General features: G+C 39.4%; 1 long non-coding RNA gene across 2 annotated transcripts in view; it reads left to right on the top strand.

Annotated features, from left to right (window-relative positions):
• Positions 1–23,690, top strand: part of LOC121947767 (uncharacterized) — a 199,064-nt gene that overhangs the window by 48,828 nt on the left and 126,546 nt on the right. Inside the window, exon 3 of one of the 2 annotated variants that reach the window (XR_015777179.1) lies at positions 21,488–22,430. The exons of the other annotated variant lie outside the window; for it this stretch is intronic. This is a non-coding gene — a long non-coding RNA (uncharacterized LOC121947767). Of the gene's footprint in view, positions 1–21,487; positions 22,431–23,690 lie in introns of those variants that run through there. 2 annotated transcript variants of the gene reach the window in all.

Raw genomic sequence — 23,690 nt, 5'->3', positions numbered from 1 at the left:
AACTCATGTTTTCTGAATTTGAGGACATTTTCAGTTGCTGCACATCTTCTCCGAGTTAGCAGCTAACTGCCGCTAGCTGCTTTTTAAATCTCTCAGTGGTGGGCTGCACAAATAACACGTCGTCCAAACATCACACTCATCGCGTCCTGCTGGCTCACAGTTATGTAACACACATTGATTTGGCTCATTAACTACCTCTGCCCAATGCTACAGTTTGCTTTGGTGCCACTAATACTTAAGTGCAAGTTTGGTGTGTTTAACATGCTCACTGCTTTCTCATGCAGCTCAGTGCAGTCGCCTTGCAGTGCATTAACTGTAAGCTTTTGAAAGTGAAAGTATTGAAATTGATTGCGGATGATTGACATACTAAGCATGCATTTCATGTCATGTTTGGGGTCCACAGAAATGTTTTCTTCGTACTGCCATTGGCACACAGACCGCACTTTGAGCAACAATGCATTATGTAAAAAGTAAAAGGACGACCAATGATACAATAAATCCTGAGGGGAACATGAAGATGTTTAGTTCATCTCAAACCATCCAAAAGCTGTCAAAAGATTTTACCCCAAAAATGTCAACCATATCTGGCATTTGAGGAAAAGTCTGCAAAGTCAGTAGACTTCATTGGCAGTCCATCAAATAGTTGTGAAGATATTTCAGGCAGAAGTGTTGAACTGATAGACCCACAGCCTGACACTGAGCTACACCACTAGTGTGACCAAAAAAGCCACATACTGAGTTACTGTAATGAGTAATTCCACATTGTCAAAGCTGCTGGAGGTCCTAATCTGCAATACATTGCCCAAATTCGGCATAATTTCCAACATCAACCAGAGTGAAAACATGTTTGTAGATTTGGTATGTGGACCTTGAAATGTGTTAATGACCAAGAATGCTTCCATCCCGCCCGGAGTTTCAAAAGAAACTACCAATCACTGAGCCATTACAGACGGTGCGAGATTCATTATTACAGCAGTTCCCACAAGATGAGAGACGCGGGGGAACTTTCTGATGAATTTCAAGTTTAAATGGAAAGCTTCTGTGGAGTGCACTACAAAGCGCCATGTGTAAATATTGAATAATGAGCCGCTTTCAAGTCCTCGGCTCTGTATCTGCCGCGAAAAATCGCATTAATGACAGCTTTTGGTGTGGTTTACATCACACAGAGCCATGAAACGCTTTCCCCAGAGATAAATTTGTTAATATTAGTCTCTAAAGGCACGAGATTTACAAGCAGTCTTGCATTTGCACTCAAGATGTGCTGACACAATTTCTCTGAGACACATGTGACACATATCAATGAGGCGCTCATTTGCTGCTAATGCATGACGCTCGAAATCAGTCATGATGTGGCACAAAAACAAAATCTCACTGCACGACAGCAGCCCTGATAATCTTGTGCATGCTGCAGATGGTGCACATGTTCATATAAATTCTCTTTATGTTTACATCACAGGCAGTGAGCACTTTCAACATGAGCAAAGAGATAAACTACAGTTACCATGTTACAAGTTTTATTAGTAATCAACTGTATGAGTCATTTTAATGGTCAAAATCAAATAATCTTAAACAGGAATACTCAACTTATTAGTTATCATTAGGCTAGCAGCTTCATTTATTACCTTTCTAGAATTTTAGGATGTTTCTTGTATTTCAGAACATTTGTAGGATTTTAGGACATTTCTTGGATTTCAGGATGTTTCCAGGATTTTAGGACGTTTTCAGGATTTTAGGATGTTTCTTGGATTTCAGGACCTTTGTGAATCACTTTATTTTTATTGTGAGTTAGAAAATAGTTGGGGGCAACTCCTATTTGGGGACAGATTTGTCCCACAGGCTATAAGTTGACTGTCATTGATCTAAAGCAATCTTATTCTGAAATAAAAAATTATGATTCATGGAAACGATTTCAGTATTTTTGATGATCAAATAAAACAACTCAGCACATTTCCGGCCTGAGTCGCTCACAAAATATTTGCATTAAATGTAACTTGAGGTCAGGATTTCTCATGAGTAAAAGAACCGAGTCATGTAAACAATGCTGTGCTTTTACACAAGCTCATTTCGCGTATGTTTCCAAGGAAGTTGACTCAGCATTGCTTGGCACCAGTGTTACTCACCAGCACTCTTGGAAATAAGTGTTGAAAATGTGCGTTTCAATATTTTCTTTTTTTAACAGATTTTTTTCTCTCATCCCACGGTCAACTGAATCAGATGAGTCATGAACTAAATGCCACAGAACACTTTGGTTGTGTGAGTAACACAAACACTCGCCCCTCTGACAGCTCCGCGTGTGTAACTGGGCCAGATCGCAGATATGAAACAGAATGTTTGCCAAAAAAAATACAATGTGAATGTGGTTAGTGTTACTGCTTCATAAAGTCATAACTTGCTGTGCCAGTTTGAAGTGACCTGGCACATTGCACAAGGCAGCAACTTAGTATTAGTCAGTTAAATAAATAGAAAATATCTAAACATTCTCAAACTCTACATCAGGAAGAAAACATTTCTTTGATTTTTGTGCACATAAGCTTCAAAATTTCCAGTCAGGACCTCTTTTGAAATAGGCCAACAAACAACAACTTTTATAATATCATACAAATATGCATTTTCGTAGTATATCGTACAACCGGTTCTATGAGAATACGTAAAAAAAAATATTAATTTTAATTAACGCTGCCTTGCACATAGCCTGCATCAGTTTGTATCCATGTCTTTGTACACAATTTACTTTGTGTACAGTCTAGACTCCTTCAGGGCTATTGATAAAACTATTGTTAGTAACACACCTTTACCTTCCAATGTCCACCTTTTACTTTTCGTCTTTCTTTTTTTGTATTCAATCAACCAGTCTATCAAATTTTATTTATATAGCACCTTTTAAACAAATCGAATGCAGTTCAAAGCACTATGCAGTTTGATTGAAGAAACAAAAACAAACACAGGAGATAAGCAAAAATGGATCTTAGTAAATAAAATACGTATAAACCATAAAATTGTGATAGTAAGACACTACATAAAAGCCAGACTAAAAGTATAAAAGTAAAGTATCAATATTTCCAGCTCCTGTCAGATCTTCCAGCAGGCTGTTCCAGCGTTTTGGAGTGTAAAAGCAGAATTACTAAATGTTTAAATGTTTTAGTTCTACTCTGTGCTAATGGAAAGGATTCAGAGGATCTAAAAAGAAGCTAAAAAGTGTAAAAATAAAGACAGCAAAGAAAAGTGTCCTCCTGATTCATAAACCAAAAGCATTTCTTAGATGCAGTCTGGTGCAAGGCCATGCAGAACGTTATGAACTAATGAAATAAATTTAAAATGCAAAAACTAACAGGCAGCCAGGGTAAAGTTTTTAAAACAGGCTTAATATGTGCTCTCCTGGTTTTAGTCAGACTGTGCTACAGAATTTTGATTAACTGTATTATGTACTGTATTATGAAAGGAGAACGTTACATAATAGTTATAGATATTGTCCTTACAAATAGATATTGTTAGTTTCTGCACATGCATTTTAACATTGTATAGTTTCTGCAGCATGAAATTCCTCTCTAACACAAACACGTATGCACACACACACTTGCACAAGGCTACCCCTGAAACCCTAGAATGTGACGGGTATTAATCACCCTTTGGCATACGAAACACTACGAAGCACCAGCCACGGGTGATTTCACCTCCTCTGAATGCTTCAGCACTTTAACCTGCACAGCACTCTGAGGACCTGCCAGATATGACACACTAGCCTTTAATCTGCATTATTCAGACAGAGGAAGGGCATATCACACACACACACACACACACACACACACACACACACACACACACACACACACACATTTAACACACACAAATCAGCAGAGCAGCAAGACAGGTGAACAGTTACTTGTGAGTGTGCTCCGTGTATGATTAACGCAGCTAAATGAGCGGCACAAAAGGTGTGTATGTTTGCTTTGATACTCTCAGCAGCAGTGTATGGAGAGCTGCACAATGCACCTGTCCCCACTACTACAAAGGCCTCCTTCATGGGAAATATAAAAGACGGGTAAATTAAAAAAAAGTCAGCAAAAATTTTGTTCAGTTTGTTCAGTCTTCACCACAGAATTCCCACATTTTCTCCGTCTCCTCCGTCCAAATGTTGAATTAGTTTTAGCACCTAGCACGCTCAGCTTACAATCGTGTCCAAACAAGTCATTCAGAGTTACTTCTGCCGTGGCTTTCTCAGAGGTACACCTTTGAATCGATATCTCGTTTCACAAACACGCCGCTGCTTCTAGTGCTTTCTGACAAACGCCCTGCAGCTTGTACCGATTCCAGGGGAAAGAAAGAAAGAAAAAAGGGGAAGCGGCTATTAACTTTGGCCATGCTACAGCGATAACCGGAGGGCAGCGGTTACACAATCAGCTCCCTCGCTAGATATGGTCATTGTGTGAGCCAAGGTTCGGAAGTAAACCTGAAAGCCCTGTATGGCGGGCAAACAACAGGAAGGAAATAATCAATTTGGTGCTTTTAATGAACAACTCCCTATCTGGCCTCTTTGTCAGTGCAAAATTGCCACACGCTGGTTAAACATTAGCTCGGGACAGTACAGTTTTAAGGTGAGCAGCCGGGCGAGTCAGCACACAGGAACTCAGCACTCGTAGTGTTTGTGCTGTGAACTCAGGTTGAAGACCGCGAGTTCAGCCAGGATGAAGTAAAAGCAAACGTGACCCAGCGAGGATGCTGAACTCAATAAATTTAACGGCTGAACTTTCTGTCTTTGCTAAAAGTACTTTAAAAAAAGCTAATTGCACTTTGGTTCATTTGTTTGCTGAACAGAAACACACTTCACACTCTCCAGTCAGAGCGACGAGGCCCGAATTAGACAACAGCTGAATTAGGGAGCATTTAAAAGATGCATTACGGAAAAGTTTGTGCCACAGTGATCAAGAGTCTGACAAACCTGGAGGTGGATGTTGTATTTTATTGCTTGCTTATGTATTAAGAGTGCACTCAAGCTGTCTGTTTCTATAATTTAACCCCACTTTCTGGGACAGATTTTGGATTTACAAGTTCTCCAAAGTACACAGTGTCAGACTGGAGTGTTTCCTCTGTTTTGTGCTGGAGGCTAAACAATAATTTTAGTTTCTAGTTTTGGTTCCTATATGTGCCTTTTCACTAAAACTGCTGTCCTCTATATATTTATTGATACCAAAGGGTGAGCAGTAAATGTGGAAAATCGCAATATCTTGAGGTGTGTTTGCATTATGGAAATAGTGGATACTCTATTGATGATATATTTAGTGAAGATGCCCCGTCTCTCAGGGGCTCCCTTTGACTAGTGGGTATTTTAAGCCAAAACATGATCTTAACTTAGCCCTAACCAAGTGTTTTTGTGCCTAAACCAAACCACGTTAACCAGCTTGGTTAAATCATAAAGAACCATATCTGCTAACGTAAAAAATCTGATTTGTGGTTTGAAGAAATGTACAATTCCAACAATTTTAGTGGCAGTTGTGTTGTTTTTCAGATTTTGTCAGACGGGTTACAAACAAAATACAAAAGCTGAAGTAACATTGATAAAATTTCGGTGATACCTCACCCATACATCCACATGACTTTGATTTAAAGCAACATCTTAATTTTGTCTTGGGGCTGTTGACAGGACATGTCGGACATAAGTGATTGATGCACATGTAGGACAGCACGTATGAAAGTTGACACACCAGAAAAGTGAATTATCATCCTGAACGTGTGAAAACGTCATTAATTCATGTCTGAATGTGTAAGAGACGCTGAGGTGTGGAGGCTGTTTGTTGATTATTAGCCCATAAAGGACCATGCAGTTAGCCTTAGATTCAAACAGAAGTGCAGTGCAGTTATATTGTAGACTTGTTTTTATTTTTAATTTTTTTATGGTGCTTTGTCTTTATAGGATAAGTCATGGTAGGGAAATGGACAAGAACATAATCTATTTTTTAAAAAACTTTTATTTAATTTTATTACTTTCATTCAACTTTATTACTTTTATTGAATTTTATTACTTTCATTCAACTTTATTACCACTTTTGAATTTTATTACTTTTATTTAGTTTTATTACTTTTATTCAGTTTTATTGCTTTCATTCAACTTTATTCCTTTTATTGAATTTTATTGCTTTTATTTGTTTAGTACTTACCTACTTTTTACTTTTTCTGCTCTTTTGTTTGTGTACTTGCATGTTTATGCTGGGGGTCTAGTAGAAATAGTATTTCAGTCTTGTCCTTTACATATGGCAGAATTGACAGTAAAGTTGATTTTGACTGCGCGGCAGCCTGCCAGAGCTGCGTTTTGTCATCTTGTGTCTTTTTCCCCTCTTTTGCGTATTCATGAGTGTTGGTCTATTAAAAGCAAAATTAATAAAAATGACATTCCTAAATACAATTTTGAGTTTGTCAATATCAGCTCAGTGCGAATTCCCATCTGGTGTGTTATTTTAAGCTGTTTCACAGCCGATTTTCCAGAAAAAGGACTGGAATGTATTTTGCTATCATGATGTGCATGACGTATACTGTCGAATATTTTATCCACACCAACTACTTAAAAAAAACAAAACACCCAAACAAATACTGTCTTCACCAAATTGTGTGTATTTTGTGAATCCTCTCATGTGGCGGGTGGCTAATTTGACGGACTATCAGACAGTTAATTTGCGCTGCAATACAGTATAAACAATTCACTTTCAAGTGGCGTAATTACCGATACAGTCATCACAGAGCTTCACCATCAGTTAAATGAGGCAGCCAGGAAGTGTGTTAGAACTTTTTTTTCCCCAAAAAGCGCACTCTCTGACACCCTGGATCATTTGAAGTGGAGGAGAGGGAGCCTCATTACCGCCAGGGCCCACACGGGGGGGTGACTCCCAGGCGCAGTTTAATGGCAGAAAAAGGAAAAGGCTTCAAGGTTACGAGACGCTGAATAGCTTTGGAGGAGACGGCCTGCTCTCCCTTTGCCCCGAATCCCACGTCACTGGAGCCAGTGGAGTCATAAATTGCTGCTAACACTAACAGTAAACGGATATAAAAAGACTCCCAGTTTCCTTTATATGACCCATTCCCCATTGCTCAGGGGGGTTTGTTGATAGGAGCCGGGGGTGTTGTGAATGAGAGGGGATGGATGGAGAGTGTGGACAGAGGAAGAGCAGCGCACTCACTGAGTGCGTGAGAGGTGTTTGGGATGAAATTTGGGAGACATTCAGGCAACTTTAGCGTAAAACTTATACTTTCTCAAGGTTTAATTAGAGGACTGTTTCTTGAGTTGACATCTTAAACCTTTGAGACCTGAGCAATTTGGCTTGTTTTATTTTAAAAAACATTGGAAAAGTGTAACGAAAGGAAATTACCACAAAAATAACAAGAAATAATTGAAAAGTACAAGAAAATTACTTGAAAATTAGTCTAAAAAAAGAAAAAAGAGAGTAAAAAAATCAAGACTAAAAAAGAAAAAGAGCTTGAAATATTAAGAAATCTGTAACACTGTAGGTTTCAATTGGTTAAGAATATTCAAAGTGTGGAATATTAGATATATGTTGATTAAAATGACTGTTTGAATCCTAATACATACTGTTGTAATCTGCTTGACAGGAAGGCCCCTCCATTAAACTGGCAGGACTGCAGCAAAAACTGTTGACGTCATTATTCTGAGATAAGTGGAAAGATCTGACTCATTTAAAACAAATGAAAGTAATTCATCCCAAATGCGGCTTCTTGAAAGGCTTTAATAAGATTAAGAAGAAAAAAAGATTTTAGGAGTAAATAAAAGATCAAAGAACAAGTTAAGATGAACATTTGTACAGTGTAAGACGGAGAGGAGAGTGACTCCCTGCCAGCTGCTGTGGATGTTTGGGACAGTTTGGAAACATCAAACACCATAAACTGGAACAAACCATAGATTTTTAGGGATAGGGATAAAGCGTGTAAGTAGAATCACAATCTTGCAAGCCTGTAAATCTGATTTATAAAAGCATCTGGAAACATCTTTGTACAACAGTGATACAAATTATGCAAAAAAAAAAAAAAAAAATTCAACAAAAAGACAAGGAAAGAAAAGCAAAAACACAATTTTCATACTATTTTTAAAGTCTAGATCTTATTTTAGCGTGCACTAGAACTGATTTTTGTTTAGAAACATGACATTTACTCTAAAATATCTAAACATTCATTCGTTAACACTTTACTGAAATATTTTCCTTTTAGCTTGTGAGATATTGTGAAATTTTGCCTCTTCAGGTCTTTAAAAAAAATCTTACGCAGGGAAACTCACTCTTTGATTTTGCAGAACTTGCTACAATTCAAACATCTTCATTCTAATGTTGAAAGAATATATTGTTTTTATAATGCAGTCACAAGCTTTAAAAGCAGATAAAAAAGTAACCACTGCTCTAAACAAAAGTTAGATGAAACTAGTAAAGGCTATCAACTGTCATAATAAAGGGATGTAACCATTGTGACATCACTTATTGAATTGTAGGCTGCCGTTTTGAAGCATTTTGGCATTTTGATTGTTGCCAACTTGTAAAAATGTTGCAAGAAGTGATGAAAAGTTAGAATTTTTGCTAGCAAAAAACAGACTTAAAACCATAAAAACAAAAAGTAGTTATTGGAAAAACTGAACTCCAAGTTCTTAAAGGATCATTTAGCGCAACCAAATGCTGAATAAGACTTTTTTAGCCAACCAGAACATAGCAATTGACTTTCATGAACTGAAAAAACACTGAAACAGTTACAGCTATGACTCCACCCATGTGGTAGCAAGTTGGCAATGGACGGCACTCACCTGTCACTCAAAGCGTATACAGTTGAATGGGGGAGTTAGCAATCGGGACCAAAACAGTTTTTGTACCAGTCTGTAAACATGTTTATTTCTGTTGCAAAGTTTGGCAGCTTAACACTGTTTCTGGAGCCAGCCTCAAGTGGCCATTAGAGGAACTGCAGTTTTTGGGTACCTTCAGCTCATTTTTTGACCTGGGTGCTTGCTGCTTGGTCAGACCTTGCTTGGTCCGAACTTTGTAAAGGCATGTCTGCATTGGCTTCATTTTTCAGCCCTGGAGGTTTGTCGCTTGGAGATGAAGCATCACGAGTTATGTTCAAAATGACTTTTGGTTGTTGAATTTCAAAATTATTCAGTGCCCTTTGCTTTCATGTGATGCATAGTTGCAAAATTAAAGCTTTTGAACACTTTTGGTTTATTTATTTTCCTTATTCCTCCCTTAGCCTGTCAGATTCTTTGCTAGGAAAAGCTGATTTTACCTACATACAATATTTTCTGTGTAACAAACAAATCTTCCATTGTCTTTAGTGAAAACTTTTGACCCCTGTTCTTGTCACATGATCACAAACAGAAAGTGTCTCCTCTAATCTCAGAGCGAACACGCCCAGAACCCTATAAGCCCACATTCAGTCTCCCAGCACTACAGATTAGCCTTCAGGTGGTACTTAGCGCAGCCCTGAAAATTGATATGCATCACCTCTATAATTTAAAGGAAGTTTTCAGGAAGGGGGGCTGCTGCTTTCTCCCCACCAGTAATGACCATAATGCCTTGTTAACCCCTTCATCAGAGGTTACATACCCCTGTGACGTTGGCCTTAAGTCATCCAAACGGTTTTGAACCAGGAGAGCAGTTGCTTCCTAGTTTCTGCTTTGTCAGTACTCCGTCTCTCCTGAATATTATCTAACATCATACTACTCCAGAAAGTGCATAGTCATATCTGTGAAGTATGATTATAAAACAATTTAGACCAAAATGTAGAGAATCCAGACTGATGTTTGAACAGTAAATTTAGAACTTAATTTATGCCAATGTCACAAGATCCTGAAATAGTTTGAAGTTTTTAACTAACCATCCACATTAACCTCTCTACAGGATTCGTACAGTCATGAAAACCCTGAAAAAGTCATGGAATTTGCAAATAGCAATTTCCATGCTGGGGGAAATTTGGGAAAACTTAAGAAACTCTGAAAAGGTCATGGAGTTTTGTTTCACAAACCTTTATAACAACATCTGATGTGTACAAGGACTGTTGGAAATTTGGAAATCCAAATTGGATGGAGCGGGCTGTGGGACATGTCCGCGCACTGGAGCGGGCTGTGGGACATGTCCGCGCACTGGAGCGGGCTGTGGGACATGTCCGCGCACCCAGCCCTACCTAAAGCCAAAATAAAAAACAGAAGTCCCTCCCCAGTGCTTAAAAAACTATTTGACATGCTGTATTTGCAGCACCCTCTCCCTTTTCATAAATAATGAACAGTCCCTAAGTCATATTTAAATATTCTATTTCTTTAATGTTCTGATATTTATGTATTTATTTTTTTGACTAACATATATTTAAAAAATCTATTGTATTTTAATGAGTACCAATGGTCTTTTCAGAGAATGTATGGTCTTTAAAATTTGCCTCATATTCATGCAAACATCAAAGAAATGTATTGGTAAAAAATGTGCACAAACCCTCTCTCTAGAAAGCAAGAGAGTAGTTTTGGCAATCTACTTCCTCTGTGACCTTTTCATGCACTTTATGCCGAGGCCGTCCCCCTCACCTCTCTCCAGCCAGCTCATTTCAGAGGCCCCGGGCCTGTTACATGAACTCTGACCCCTGAACTGGAAAGGGAGAGGCTTACACGAGCTGTCTCGGGTGATGGGAAACCCAACACCAGCATCCATCCGATACAATTTTCAAGCTTTGCATTCACGTCCCTTTCATAACCCCCCTCACCCACAAAAAATACCCAAAGTTAAAAGTTCAGACGAGTCGCTGCAATCTCTGTATACTGGTTTGAATGACAAAAAAAGTATCAGCTAAATGTGATGGGATGCAGCACCTGCAGTATTTTACACATTTATTTTATAATTTTACAGCCACTGTAGTATTTTTATCTTTTCTTGATTATATAAACAATTACACTTTGGTCAAAATGTGTGCACTTTCCTTAAAGGTCCAGTGTGTGTGATTAAGGGGGATACATTTACAGGCATGGAATATCATAATCATGTTGTCCTCGGCGTATTATTACCTGGAAATAAGAATTATTGTGTTTTTGTTTTTGTTTGTTAGAATGAGACGTTTATATCCACATAGGGAGTGGGGCCATGTTTCTACGGTAGCCCAGAATGGACAAACCAATCACAGGCTCTAGAGAAGGCTTTGTGTCGGCAACAGTAGTTCGCTGGCCATCTTAGACGTGCTGAAAAACATTGATTTTTAATGTTAAGCTGCTTTATTCAGTGTTTTTTCCTGGTTTTGATTACCTGGTCTATCTGTTTTGTAGAGGAAGAGACCTCTACAGATAAATCGGCTCCCGGTAAAATCTGAACTTTTGTAAAGCTGTCAGAAAAAAGATGAGCACACATTAGCGGGTGCTGGGTTAGCGGCCTCTCTGTGACGGCATCAGAGAAACACTGATTTGCAGAGTAAGACTACAAATGAAAAAAGGAAAACAGCCTTGAGAAAGTCCAAAAAAAAGTTTTTTTTCTCCTGTATCACAATTTTAAATATATTATTAACAGAATTATAAATCTGTTTTTTTCCAGTTTTTTTTATATCTAACAATCCCCCTAGTTAGTTTTCAGATAATTCCCTTGTGACTTTTAACTATTTGCAGTATGCGTAACATTTTCTGCCAAATTGGTAATTATGGTTTTTTGCGTGGTTTTGAAAGAAATCAAACCAAACCAAGTTTTAGAGGCGTAAATGCTAGTGAGGAAAACGGATGTTGATCAAGGTGTTAAAGTGATAACATCAAATAGCTTAATTCATTGTTTTTACCGGTTTAAATCATCATCTCTTTGTTTTGGCGAGAAAGAGATCTCTGAGTTCATGCTTGGCGCATGAGAGAAGTTTCGGGTTGCAATCTGCAATCCTCGTCACTAGATGCCACTAAATCAAATTTCAGTGATTTGTGTGTCGTCTTAAATAGGGTCTCAGCGTCTGGACAGAAATAATGCCTTAAAGCATTTTCTCCCCAGGGGCCTCTTTGCAAAGCACCTCCAAGTATCTGTGTTAAGTCTTGTTGATTGTAAGCCAATTGTTCCAGGTCACTTCCTTAAGACGCAACATAAACAAAGAGAATGTGAAGTATGTCTGCATCCTGACGACACATGTGAACTCAGATAGGCGCCGGTTTTAAAGCAATTAGAGAGTCGATTAAAATACCTAATAATAAGTGGTTTGATTATACTTTACATGCATAATGATAATCCAAATATTTAGCACAATTTGTCACAATAAATTCCAAATTCAGAAAACCAAATCAGATTTTATGGACGATTAGAATCCAGCATGGAGCCACAGTTACACCTGCAGGACAGCAGTGTTTTAATGGGACACTGTGGGGAGGTCACAGCATGGTTGGCTTCACATTTGCACTCTGCAGTGACTAAGGGAAAGAGAACACCTGCAATATTGCATGGGAACGTCCCTCCTATGGCCATGGCTTCAATGTTATTAAAAGGCTACAGAGCATTACCAAGTGTGTCCACGAAATTACATTTTTCGTGAAGGGCTTATTTTTCTTGGTAGCAGACACATTATGCTGAAAAAAATTAGCCTTGTTAGAAGTTTCAGTCTGTGGCCACGGGTCATAAAACATCACAAGAAGATGAAGCAGAGGCTAAATTAATATAAGAAGAAATGGTTTTAGGGGTTTTGACTAAGTTTTACTTGCTATGAGCTGTTGCTGCCACTGTTACTGTGATACCTGTTAACCCCCCCTCCATCTCCTCTCTGACACGTGGCGCGCACAACCGGACATCAACCAAATTTTCAGCTCTTTTTTTCTTTCAGGTTCCCTTTTATGACACGTTTTCATGCTTTGCCACACATGCACCGAGGTCTGACAGACTTTATGGGCCATATATTTCCACTGCAATTTGTCTTTAGAGCAAAAGTGACGTTGTCATTCCATTCAGAGGCTGAAAGCCTCATAAAGCGCTCTCCTTCTATTTCTAACCATAACCATGTCCTGATTCCCATTAACCTCCACCTCTGAGTCCAAACACTCTTTTTTCACAGAATTCTGGTGTTGTTTTTCTTGCTTATATTTTATTTTTTTCTCCTATTTTATTTGGCATGTTCAAGATTTAACTTACTAACTAATTACGAAATTTCATAAAAAGAGAAGACAAGACTTTCAGTTTGGACTATAATTAAGGGGGACTCAATTCCCTGATTACAGTCGAAATGTATGAGACTAGTTAAACTTGTACGTAACACTAGATAAATGCCATTTGCGCCGTTTATGTCTATTTAAAAAAAAATTCTTGGTTTTGCCTGACCTTGTTGTTGTGGGCCAGTATTTGGTTGCAGCGCTGCTCGTCCTGCTGAGAGTCCACCTTGGTGTCCCCAAAAGTTTTTAAGCTCACAGTAGCTTGCTTACGATGTGCTGACTTGGTCGGTGGTGGTGATCAAAATGGCAAAATGACATCATAAGTTACTTTGATGGAACCCCAGTCGTGTTATGATATTAACAAACGGTGAACGCTTATCTGTAAATCAAAACCTACGACTCCTGTTAACCCTTTGCATTGACTATAAAGCCTTAAGTACAAAGTCTGACTGCTTAAAATATTCCTAACAGGTTGCGCACCACTAACCGTTTTAGGTTTCAGTGTTTAATCTGGAATGCTTTTTGGACAATCACTGCCGTCAGACTGAGCCATATTCTTCGTTAATAGATTATTTTCCAAAATTTTGCTCTCATCAAAAGCCATACCGTTTAACTGTTATCCTTTTAACTTCCAAACTCAAAGTAAAAGAAAAAAGAAATGTGGATCCCTCCACTGCGCTTCACCTCGGATCCCCGCGGTGCTCGCTCCTCCAGCCCTCCCCCAAACATCAGCCGCAGGATTCGTGCGAGGAGGAGTCCTATTAGCATTTGAAATAAAGCTCTGTCAAAATACAGAAATGAAAGGTATGCTGGGAGGAGTGAGATGAGATGGGATATGGGAAGTGGTTGGTGGTGGTGAGTAGCTGGAATGTCAGGAGAGGAACCTGGCTGTCATCGTCAGGAAGTGGGAGTAAGGGGTTGTGGGGAGAGCAGCAGGAGGGAGGAGGTGCAGGGGGGGTTGAGAAGAGATGGCACTAATTTAAAAACACTTCCTGTATCAGATTTACCACCCAGAGCTCAGGACTGACAGCACCAACTCTGAGGGAGGGGGAGCTCAAATGTTACAAGACTTCAAGTTCTAATATGCAGAGTGAACAGTGGACACGTTTACGAAGAGTTTACTAATCTGATTAGAATAGGATTAAAAACCCGAAGAGATTAAACATGATTCATATAAACACCTCAATCATCTTAAAATGGCCCAAACTGGTTCAAATTTAAATCGATTGCACAGGGGTAGTTTACACTTTTCATGCCCAGCTAGCAATTTTTGGCTCTGAAAACGTTCTGACAATGGTACAATGTTTTAGTTTTTTTTTTTTAATTACCAGAATATACTTACTAAAGTTTGTGTAACATTGTCTATAAACATAAAAAAATGTTATTTTTTTTGTTAACATATCACATTAATTGCATTTTCAATAATAATTTAAAAAAATCTCAGTCCTCAATGACATGTTCTGGTTGTAGCTTTGAAAACGTTCTTCCTTTGTTCTTATATAACATTGTGAGAACATTGTTATAAAAATCTATGATCTGTCACCTCAACATCAACGAAACATCCTCAGTTGCAGTTTAAACGTTACGTCTTAGTTAGTATTTAACCTTATAGGAACATTCTTTGAAATGATTAACATCCTTAAAACGTTCTTTTAACATTAGATTAAAATATTATCTTTCAAACGTTATTACAACTTATAGGAAACATTAGCCGATGTTGAGTGAACGTTCGGTAAACCGATCAAAAGAAAGTTTTTGTAAACGATGATGTTGATTCAGCTCTGGCTGCGTTTTTTCTGCGCATGCTCTGTCCTCTCGTAAGGGGATGTGCTGACGTATGTTTCTTCCAAACAGAAGTGGACTATGGCGGAGAGTTTTTTTTTATCTGTTGCTTGAAACATCGAAACAACAGCAAATACTTTGCTAAACAGACAATAAATATCCATTTCAGACATTATTTTGACTTCAGCTTCTGTTTCAGATTAGTTATATATGAGATGTATAAGTGTATATAAGTGTAATTTGAAGAAGACAGTGCTGGTGGCAGGTGTCATGGGCTGAGACTAGGAGGACAGGGCTGCGCAGTGCACCGAAAAGCTGCAAAGAAAATCCTTAAAAGAAAAAAAATATTAAATTTGTTGATTTTGTGTGTGTTGCATAAAGTGAGGCAAGTGAATTTCAGTTCAATACAGAAGCACAAAAGCGAGCGAGATAGTGAGTAAATAGAGAAGAGTAATGAGACTGACTGTACTCCTCAGTGGAGGCTTTCAGAAGAGAGCTCTGCTGCTTTTTAATGCAAAACATCTGGTTCAGTTCGGACGGAGATCTGGTTTGTGTGTGTTTGTTAGCGTGCGTGTGCGTACATGGTGTGTGATCTGGAAGAGAAAAAAGAGACGCAAAGAGGGGAAGATAGTGGCTGTAAAAAGTTTAAAGAGTTTGTGTGTGTGTGTGTGTGTGTGTGTGTTGAGGGCCCGGTCAGGGACTATGAATCAGGAACTGAGAGCACTCCTGGAAGGCTTCCCTCTCACTCTGTCAAGAGAAAACATTCCACATGGTGGCTAATTTCTCTAATTATCTTCATGTGAAATGGCTGCCAGATGACAACAACAGGAAATCAACACTCACACGACAGCATTATCACTTCAACGTATACAGTTTCACAACCTCTGAAGTAACCGGCTGAGATCAGAACTGAAACATAACTCCATTAACTGTGTCTTCATATGATCTACTAAGTGCTGCTACATCAGGTCTGTAGATTAGAAAGAAAGAAAATTCATGCTGTATGGTTATGGTGCATGACGCAAATGCACAACGCAATCACCAGAAAAAAAATGTTGGCATAATTATGTAGCTTATTAGGCACAAAAACAATGTGGTTATGAATAGGAAAAGATTCATGTTCTGACTTAAAATACCCGGTTTTGGAAGCAACATCCTCGCTGGAGAAACAGTGAAAGCTCAGTAAAAAATGACCACTTTCTGTGGCTCAATCCCGCTGGAAAAACAGCAATGGCAGTGACAAGTCTCTGCAGAACAGCCACATTTGGTGCTTAAAAAACAGTGGCATGTCGTAACAAAACACACCTAAAAATTGGCTCTGAAAGCAGTGACAGGTCATTACATAAGACTTACGTTTGGTGCCTAAAAGCAGCTGGAAAAGCAGTGATGGGTTGCTACCAAAAAAGGCATTTGGTGCCTAAAAGTATCTGGAAACACAGCAACAGGCTGCTACAAAACACCCATGTTATTAATGAATAATAATTTGCTGGAAAAACAGTTACAACATGCCAACAAATGTAACCTCAAACTTGCCAAACTTTTCTAAAGAACAGCGCACATGCATCTTTTAAAGGTGTTAAAGGTGTGTAAAAATCAGAGAATATAAATATTTTCCTTTAACATTTATCCCAAGTTTCAGCATAGGACTACTGTAAACACAAACGAATGCCTGTTTGCTGAAAATAACTCACCCCGAAAACACTCAGCGAGCAGACAGGTGCTTTTCCCAACCAAATACGCCCAAATACATTAACTGTAGGTCACGACCCTCTGAGGGGTCAGAGCAATGCTTTTCAAATGTGCCTGCCCGCTCTGGAGCGAGGGCTTGGGCATTCTCAGTTGCAGGCCGTGTCTGCTAAGCAGCTGTTTGGGATCAGATGCGAGCCCCGTGTGTCCATGCGAGGCTCAGCAAGCCCCGGCGATTAGTCCCAGTAGAACCGAGACCGCCGGTGCATTCCAGCAACTTGATCTCATGCGATTTCATCACCAGTGGGGGTAGATGGACGTCAGAGGGGTCTCATCTGGAAAAATATAATTGTTTATCCACCTCAGCATTTGCCTTAACATTTGAGCTTATATAATGTGCTATTGAAAGTGGCTTTTCCAATTGCAGATGTAATGGACAGACCTGAACAGGCCCTTAAAGAGCTCCTTGTGCTGCATTAGGTAATGTAATAACAAGCAGGAGACATATACAAAGTAAAACGACTCTCAGCATTGATTTAGAATAAATTAGATAACTTTTATTAGAGAAGGTAACTGAACTCCTCTTGTAATAAAATTATATTTTATGGACCGATCCCAAGAACTTTTGCATTTTGGAAATTAACAGACCTATCTCTTAATAAAACCTTAAGGGAGGACTATTATTATATGTGAGTTATTTCTTGGCAAGTTGGTGAAATTGTTAGCTCAATAACAATCAAAACATCTAAGTATTTGTAGATCTTGCACACTTTGCTAAGGTTCCAACCACAAGTTGTTTTTGCACCTTTGACTGAGAGTTTAATCCATCTTTGTAGCAGCATGCATGGTGCAACTAGAGCACAGATGATTTATAGCTGCAAACATTTGGAGCAGGTGGTGCCTCGACCCCACTTCACTTCTTTCTTTTTCTGTGTCTCCTTTTTTTCACTTGTTCTTCCATCTAATAATCTCTGAAACCTCCATCTCGTTCAGCCAGGCAAAATGTAGCAATTGCAGATTATGTATAAATTTGAGATCACAGTTTCAGTTAATTTTGCTTTTGGTGGCCCAGCACACATTACCTGGTAACTAATTGGTTAATTTTTTAAAGAAAAATTGGTGAAATAATAATTAAATAATAATAATAAAATAATATTTAAGCACTGGAGGGGATTTGTGTTTTCTAATTTGGCTTAGGGGAGGGTGTGCAACTCTAATTTTAAACTTTAAACTTCATTTTCCACTACATGCTAGTTGATTTGATCATCAGGACAGAACAGAAGACGGATAGTGGAGAAGAGCTTTGGGGGAAAAGTAGATGAGGAGGTAAGGAGAGGAGTGGAAAGAGGAAGGACAGGAAAGAGAAGAGGAGAAATGGGAATCCAAAAGCACTTGAATGCCGAGCGCAGCTGCAGAATGGCATTTCATTGGGATCTGTCAGCTCAACTCTGATTGGCCTGACATTGCTAATCCCTCCAGATGTTCAGCATTAACTGATGAGTGCGTGACTGTGTCGTGCGGGAGAAAACGGGGAGGGGGTCTGAGGCTGCCATGGCCGGCGGGCCCAGGGTAAACAGGGCCTCTCAGGGACCACTGTCCGTGGGATTTGGGGAGATTTGGAGGACAGGATGATCCGGCATCCGGGAATTAGGTGGCACAGAGCGCAGATTGTGTCAACAGTTTGGGACCGAGGCTGCACACGTGACTTCCCATCTCCCCCCACCATCTGAATTTAAGAGATATTTGTTTGCAGACGTAAAGAAATGTCAGGCTCGGGTTACTCTCACAACACGGGGAAACATGCTGAAAACAGCAAACCCAACAAAGTTCCTGCATTTATGCAGAACTTCACATCCAACAACAACAACAACAACAACAACAAGGAACTAGATACAGTGATACTCAGCTTGTGGCCCACGGGCCAAATCTGGTCCTCAGTAGGGTGCCACGTGCCCCCCAACCATTTTCTAATTCACAATAAAAAAAAGTGATTCACACTGGGAATTGTTATGTACATTTAGTATACATAAAGTGCCAGAGTGCATAAAACAGCATCAAAATAGAGCGTTTTCATATTTTAAAAAAAAAGTAGAGGATCCCCCACACCCACGGAAAGGCATCCTAGTCCCTAATGTCCTAAAATCCTAGAGACATCCTAAAATCCTAGAAACTTTCTAAAATCTGAGAAACTTCCTATAATCCTAGAAACAATCTATAATCATAGAAATGTTATCAAATTCTAGAAATGCCCTAAAATTCAAGAAACATCTGACATTTCTCGAAATGTCCTAAAATCGTACAAAATGTATGGGCTGCTGCGACTGGCCCCTGACCTTCTGTCATTTTGCAAAGTGGCCCCCAAGCAAAGCAAGTTGTGTATTCCTGAACTAGCAGTAGTGCAGTGTAAAGTTTGTTCTGTTCTTCCACCTGTATTACCTTAGAGGTAGTTGACACTAAATCATATTTGTCTTGTCTATCCATTTATCTTTGTATTCTGGCAAATAGAAATTTCCCTGGGGCAAAAAAAAAAAACAAAAAAAAAAAACGAGCTATGGGCTCTTATTGACAACCCCAACACCAGTATATAGATATACATCACTGCAACACATTATAAACTTTTGCCCTTTATTAATCAAACCCTTCAATCAGGTCTGCCAACTGTCTGGGCCCTCAAGGTAAACTGAAAAGCAAGTATTTCCTAAAATACCCTGCTAACTCTTGATGACACTATTGGCGTTATCAAGTGTAAAGACAAACATGAAAATACAGCTCAGCTCAATGAGTGCAGGGTGGAGCAGAAAGTCAAACCTACAGTGGATGTTTGTTTCTGAACTCTTATTTGCTTGTGGTTTGTAGCTGGAGCAAATAACTTGACAAGTTATTTTTTTCTTGCGAGATGTCTTCTACCATGTTCTCATTCAGAAGTCATCAAAAACCGTCAGTTTTGCAGTGCTTTTGGCATAAGTCACCTTTTGCATCTGCATGATATGCTGCTGGACAGCTTCAGCGGAGAACTAGGCCCGACAAAAGCATTCGCGGTGTTATTATTGCCATTGGATGGCCGGATGGCGCCTGTTTTGGCAGCATGATATGCAAACGGTTGATGTCAGTTGAGAACGCAGTCGGAAGGACCCTGTCGCGGCTGTATGATTCACAGCTAGATGTTGTCAGGTTGAAACGCTAACAGTAATGACATAATATACAGAGCATGAAGATCCCTGTAGGGCAGGTTAGAGGGACGGTGGATGAATCCAACAAACTGGACTTTCATGCAGGAGTCTGGTGTTTACTTCCCATTTGAATGTGATGTTTTTTTTCTAAACCTTACACATGCATTTGTAGTTTAATCCTAACCAGCCGTGCCAGCGTGTGCTTTTGTTGGAGTTCCAGGGTTGGCTGTCAAGTGCTGTTGTTGCCGAAACATAACCACATGCAGCGTAATCTCAGCATGTGCAGAGGGATACCTCGACTGTAATATGTAGACGCAGAAATCCACTGAAAAATGGTGACGTGACGACGTGGGGTGAGAGCATGTTGAGTAAACCTGTAAAGACCTCTAATTCTAGCTGAGAAGACATACGTTTTAAAAAGGAAATTTATGCAATTTGGCTTTGGTGTTGTCCTCGATAATGTTATATTGCTTTGGTGTTCCTACATCCAACCCCCAGTTACAGTGACTGGGTTTTACAGCATTTTCTTTTTGTTTGTTTTGTTCTGGCACAGACACAGTTGGACTTGTATCATGTGACACCCTGTGACCCAGAAAGTTTTCATCATAACTACAGAATGAAGAATTGATTTTTATTGTCTCTAATGAATTTGAAACCTCATTAGAAGTTGTCTTGCCAACAAACAAAAGAAAAAATCTGCACAGTATCAACTTGTTTGTGAGTGGATTTGTTTCCAGGAAAACGTTTTATTCAGAAAATGTTTCAACATGTACTACATACAGTATAAAAATACATTCACAGCAGGCATCTTCATTATCATTGTATAGTCCTATTGGTTTGTAATCACCATGTAAGTATGGATTTAAGGTATGAGTGGTATGACTATTTAAATTTGGGATATTCTTTAACCTGCACTGACATTTATCTGATATTTGCACACATAGAAAAGAAACGTATGTCTAGAAAGTATTACAACCTGTGATATGAGACAGCAGCATACAGACAGTGACTGTACATATTGTACAAGTTTAAATATATGTGCACAGAGACAGTGTGACATATTCTGGATAAAATGCGAGATTAAACCGCGTTGTCTTCATGTTGGACTCGAGGTGAAATGCGGAGGTTAACAGAAAGTGGTTACGGTCATTGTTCTGGAGACGTAACCTTTAGACCCCTGCTTGTTTTTGAGCAACAGACTTCATATGGCTGCCGTGACAGGCCGGCCTGCCTGCCTTTCTCTCTCCAAAATAGACGAGCAGAATGGACGCAGCTGCACTCGGGCCCCTCTGGGATCCATGCCGAAATGAAACTATCAAATGCCTCCGGACCGAGGACAGATTTCTTAATGTGTGAAAGCTGCGCTGTGTTCACAGACGTGTTTTGTCTGCACTTTTGGACTTGTTAATACAAAAGCTTTTTTTCTTCATATTGGTGTGGGGTTATTAAGCAACGAGGAGCTGGAGGGGGTGTGTTGTCGTTGTGTTGGGAAATCAACTGGTTAAAATAACAGTGCAAGTCCTTGGCGAAGCTAAAGGGAAGGCTCTTTGGTGGAGGGGGAGGTTGGATGGCAAGAGGGGATGAAGAGGTGGGTACGCTGTGAGGCTGGGGGGGTGGGGGTGGGGGTGCAAAGACTTTTCCGAAAGAGCTGGCGGGCTTCCGGCCCCCGTCTGAAATCCCGCCACAATTACTCTATTAGCATGCTCAGCTGTGCCTCTGTTTTTCTTTATTCAAGCAACTTATCACAACCGACAAGGCACATGAGGCCATCAGAAAAGGAGCCTGTCAGAGCCCCATTGTGTCCTCAGCCCTCAACCTCCCAGCCTTCGCCCAGCCATTGACTCTCAGCTGTTGACGGGAGCCAGAGAAAAGCCAGAGGCATCATGGGAGCTGCGAGTGCACTTGTGGCACCGGTTGTGATTGACAAAACTCTGGCAAAGAGAATAAATCACTGCTGAAGAATAAAAACTAAACTTCAGCTTTTAGGGGAGAGAGAAAATGATATATTTATTCTGAAAATACATTAAGATAGGAGCAAATTTACATAGGCCAAGGGTTAAAAGAAAAAAACCAAGTAAAGGCCCCATATTATGCATGTTTATTTGGGGTATATTAGTACTAGAACTATTAGATTATGTATTAATGTTAAAAAAAAACACGTTTTTTTTCACCTAGTGTTTCCTGGAATATACCTGTATTTATGCTTGCTGTGAAATGCTCCGTTTTAGAGCTTTTGTCTTTAAGCCCCCCTCCCAAAAAGCCCAATCTGCTTTGATTGGTCAGTATTTCTGTGTTTTCCACATCTGCGCTGTCGGTGTCTCTGCACCGCCATTGCAGCCGAGGAATGACTGTAATGGCATTGTTGCAGAAGTTTCTACCATTCTTTGTGCTGTGTTCATGTGATGTTGGGCGGTTGTAGTTTAGGGTTGGGAAGTCATTCTTCCGAATTTGTTGTGTTCATGTGCTTTGAGGTCGTAAAATGGGAACAACATGGAAGCTATAAAGAGGATGGTTTGTACTGGGATGCTGAGAGTGTTAAAACAAGAGATTGATAGCTGTTTCCTGTTTATTCATGACAATTAAGAGCAAACAAAACAGATGAAGTGAGCCATGGTGTCAGAGTTATGTATTTTATTCATGAAAATCTCTGCCTATTAAAAGCAGTGGGCGATGTGAGGGGGGATATTATCATTAAAAAAATTATTTTAAAAAATTGTAATTAAAAAAATGATATTTAATATGTGCTAAATAAAAAAGTTTCTTACCATTGGCTGGACATTGACTTTTGCTCGCTGTGCTTATGCATTTATGATGTTAAGTTGGCAGCTCATGTTATAAAAGTTAATATCTCCTGGATGAAAGTCCGATTGTGTTTGACCAGTTCACGCCCAAACCTGCCATGCTTAGTCGCTCTTTATACTGTTCCAGTTGCTCTCATCTTCGAGTATTGCCAGGATTGGGTTTACACTAAGAGTCTATAGTTAAAAGAAAATATGTGGGATTTTTCAGCTGGGAGTTGTTTAAAGTATATCTACTAGCACTTACTCTCCACAATAATTATCTAGATGCCCTTACATGAAGTCCTACTTCCAAAGATGCTCTAGTGAAGCCTCTATGTGAAGGTCAGTGAATGTACTCTCATTTTCGTTGTGAAATTTGGTGCCAATTTTTAAGATGTGTGAACATGACAATTAAAGTGTAGCTTGGTGTCCCATATTTTTATAAGAGTATTGCTCTTGGCGTGTTCAGTATCATCCTGCATTGGTTCAGTCACTTCTGGTATGTTATAAAACACTCAAATTAGATGTCTGCTCCAAATTAGAGTCTCTCAACCATCAAGTCGCTGGACAACTTCATGCATCTGACAGTTGAAAAAAAATATTTTGCAAACATTTTCCTCTTGGAAAAAGAAATGCAAAGAGCAGAGTGCATAAGAATTAAAATAAAAGCTGAAGCACAACCAGTTTTTCATATATTCAACTGTATATCTGTACATCAACATTTTTTTTTTCTTTGCTGTTCAAAGTTGGACTGACGGTTGACTGAAAACAGCCTCACGCTTTGGAAACATACTGAACGTGGTTTACATAGCAACCATTGTTGGCAGTGTGTAGTAGTTTACACAGAAATATTTTTCCACGGGTGTCTTTTCATTCAGGTGTTCCTCAGTGGCATCCAAACAATTCACTGTGATGAATTATATTTGTCCCCTGCTGAGTCAGAAAGAGGCTGTCATGTTTTCATTGTTTCAGCTTGTGACTTTCTACAGCTGGCTCAGACCCAGTCGTCATTTTAACACCGTTGGCTTTCCAAAACATCTTGTGATAAAGACTTCCAGCTAATTTTTAACCTCGCTTGTTACCAGAACATTTTTCTGAGCTGTGCTTGTCACTAGGGACCTAGCATGATTAGAGTCTCCCTAAAACAGGAAAAAAAAA

The sequence above is a fragment of the Plectropomus leopardus genome, chromosome 8 (assembly GCF_026936395.1).
Source record: "Plectropomus leopardus strain MGB_pleo_1.0 chromosome 8, ASM2693639v1, whole genome shotgun sequence".
NCBI lineage: Eukaryota > Metazoa > Chordata > Actinopteri > Perciformes > Serranidae > Plectropomus > Plectropomus leopardus.
Note: the sequence above shows the minus strand (reverse complement) of the source record. Positions and strands in the feature narration are given on the sequence as shown.